General features: G+C 39.3%; 2 non-coding genes across 2 annotated transcripts; both read left to right on the top strand.

The window, feature by feature from the left end:
- Positions 1-282: 282 nt before the first annotated feature.
- On the top strand, positions 283-389 carry LOC141616568 (small nucleolar RNA R71). The gene has a single exon (XR_012530907.1). It is a non-coding gene; the product is annotated as a small nucleolar RNA R71 (small nucleolar RNA).
- A 1,017-nt stretch (positions 390-1,406) lies between these two features.
- LOC141616611 (small nucleolar RNA R71) lies at positions 1,407-1,513 on the top strand. Its single transcript, XR_012530945.1, has one exon. It is a non-coding gene; the product is annotated as a small nucleolar RNA R71 (small nucleolar RNA).
- The last annotated feature ends 1,871 nt before the right edge of the window (positions 1,514-3,384 follow it).

Here is a 3,384-nt window from a genome sequence, read left to right as displayed (position 1 = left end):
ATTGGATGTGACCCGACGACATCACCTATCAAATTGATGGTATCAATGTGAGCACTAAGTTGAGCACCCAATTGAGTAATGAAGTCCACTTCATGCTTTCCTCCTCTAGTAGCCTTGCGAGGTATACTATATTGTGAGTTATGGACCGCCATTTCCTCAATTTTGTTCCAATTTTGATTGTCATCAACTTCGGTGAACATTCCATTTGATCCCATGTTGAGAATGTTCCTTGAATCTTCATAAAGACCGTTCCAAAATTGTTGTACCAAGAACCACTCGCTAAGTCTATGGTGAGGACATGAGCGACAAATTCCTTTGAATCGCTCCCAAGCTTCATACAAAGATTCTTCATCCCTTTGCTTAAAGCCCGTAATTTGAGCTCTTAGCATGTTAGTCTTTTCCGGTGGATAGAACTTTTTGTAGAAAGCTAGAGCCAACTTCTTCCAAGAATCAATTCCGAGAGTAGCTTTATCAAGGCCTTTCAACCATTGTTTCGCGGTGAAAATTAGAGAAAAAGAAAATAAGACCCATCAAATTTGGTCTTGAGTTACACCGGTTTAAGAAATCGCATCACAATAGTCACAAAAGGTCTCCATAAGAGAGTGAGGGTCTTCACTAGGCATCCCCCCAAATTGGCTTCTTTCGACTAATTGAATAAATGCGGATTTGGCAATAAAATTTCCGGTTAGATGTTGTGGTGTGGGAGTACCATTGGGTAGGTTCTCCTTGGTGGGTACGGAATGTGATGAAAACTTAGGCATTGTGGGTTGATTTTGTGTTGGATTTTGTGTTGGGTTCTCCTCACCTTCTCTTGTAAAAGGGTTGATGAACTCAATAGTATTTGGTTGAATGTCTACAACCTCACCAATACCTCTCAAAGTTCTCCTAGCAAGTCTTCTATCGGTTGTCAAAGTTCTTTCTTAGATTGATGAACACACGACCAACAATTCTCACATATCCCATGCATCCATCATCCATGTCCTACCACATTCACTTGTTCATTTGTTCCCCTACATTCACTTTGGTCATGTCCCAAAGTTCCACAATTCTCACATATCCCACTAGGGATTGATGAAGATGTCGTCATGGCATTAACATGATGCTTTGGTGATATTGAGGCTTATTCAAGTCTAGCCATAGCCTTTTCAAACTTCAAATTGATGGTATCAATGTGAGCACTAAGTTGAGCACCCAATTGAGTAATGGAGTCCACTTCATGCTTTCCTCCCCTAGTAGCCTTGCGAGGTCTACTATATTGTGAGTTATGGACCGCCATTTCCTCAATTTTGTTCCAAGTTTGATTGTCATCAACTTCGGTGAACATTCCATTTGATCCCATGCTGAGAATGTTCCTTGAATCTTCATAAAGACCGTTCCAAAATTGTTGTACCAAGAACCACTCGCTAAGTCCATGGTGAGGACATGAGCGACAAATTCCTTTGAATCGCTCCCAAGCTTCATACAAAGATTCTTCATCCCTTTGCTTAAAGCCCGTAATTTGAGCTCTTAGCATGTTAGTCTTTTCCGGTGGATAGAACTTTTTGTAGAAAGCTAGAGCCAACTTCTTCCAAGAATCAATTCCGAGAGTAGCCTTATCAAGGCCTTTCAACCATTGTTTCGCGGTGCCAATTAGAGAAAAAGGAAATAAGACCTATCGAATTTGGTCTTCAGTTACACCGGTTTGAGAAATCGCATCACAATAGTCACAAAAAGTCTCCATATGAGAGTGAGGGTCTTCACTAGGCATCCCCCCAAATTGGCTTCTTTCGACTAATTGGATAAATGCGGATTTGGCAATAATGATTTGAGGTTAGATGTTGTGGTGTGGGAGTACCATTGGATAGGTTCTCCTCGGTGGGTACGGAATGTGATGAAAACTTAGGCATTGTGGGTTGATTTTGTGCTGGATTTTGTTTTGATTTTGTGTGGGACGGTGTGCTTTGGGTTCTAAGTCTATCTATTTCAATTTATGCTAGCGTCACAATTTGTTTGGGTTGTAGTCGTGTCTAGACTAATTCAAATAATATAGTGAAACAAGCAATAAAAGGAAGGATGTAAGCAAATGATTAAAAGTGCTAGGATATCATGGGGTCATAGGGGATTCATGGTGTTTGACCATACAAACATGTTTACAATTATAAGCAAGCAATTAGTGTTGTGGAGGAACCGAGTTGGTTTATATCTTACGGTTCTTAGGAAGAGTTGGGTCCCGGAGCCGAATCGATTAGATTGTACAACACCTACAAGTCGACTTACTTTCCTCCTAATCAACTTCTATGCATGGTCTAACAAGACTCGAGTTGGTTTATATATTACAAGTCAAGTTGAATAGATAAGAGATGGTTGTAAATGCAAGGATTCATAGGCTTAGCATTTCATCAAACATAACATGTGCATAAAGTCTACATCACAACAAGCAAGAAATTTAATCATGTGAACATATTGGTTTAAGCATGAATCAATCCCATGTTGGTTTCCCCTAATTACCCACTAATCCTAGCTAAAAGACTACTCACTCATTATCATGGGAAACATGTCATTAATGGTGTTAATCATCACAACAAGTATAAACATGATAATAGAATGAAGAAATGAACAATTAAGATTAAAGAGTAAAGGAATTATACCAAACTTGAGATGAACCAAATAATAAAGCAAAGAATAATAGAAGAAACTTGATTGATTGATGAAGGGTTGTCAATCCTTCAATAATAACTCAATAATCTTCAATTACCCAAAATTAACAAACTTAAACAATAATTAAGGAGAGATTAATGTGAGATTTGTGGAAAGATTAAAGAGTAGTCTATTCTAATCTACTCCTAATCTAATCTAAGAAGGATTTCTAATGTGGAGGCTTAACCTCATCTAAAACTCCATAAAAGCTCTCTTCTTTGATTATTTACAAGTGGGGTATATATAGTAGAGCTTCATTAGGTTAACTAAGGCTAAATTAGTAATTATATTTTTGAGTTTAAAGCAGGGAAACGCTGGTCTTTTTGGAAAGATGAGCATCTCGGCTGAAGATGTTGCGGTCCGTCCGTCCAGGAAGGGAAGACGCTCGGATTCATGAGGTGGTGCACGGGTGTCTTTATGTGAATTCGCTCGGATTGTAGTGGGGGAATCCGAGCGTCTTTGCTACTGGGACGCTCGGGTTGTCGTTCTGGACGGGCGTCTTGCCTGCAAACCCGCTCGGGTTCTGTGACAGAATCCTTTTTCTTCACTTTATTTTTATTCTCGCAGGATTGGTCTTTAGTTCTTGCTTCCTCTTTATTCTTAGTCCATCAAACATCATCAAATAGCTTCCAAACATGCACGAAAGACGGGAATTTCTGCCTTATTATCTTCTTTCCTACAAAACATACGAAATGCACTAGGAAAGCG

Source organism: Silene latifolia, chromosome 11 (assembly GCF_048544455.1).
Source record: "Silene latifolia isolate original U9 population chromosome 11, ASM4854445v1, whole genome shotgun sequence".
NCBI classification, from domain to species: Eukaryota; Viridiplantae; Streptophyta; class Magnoliopsida; order Caryophyllales; family Caryophyllaceae; genus Silene; species Silene latifolia.
This window is presented reverse-complemented; position numbering and strand designations above follow the sequence as displayed.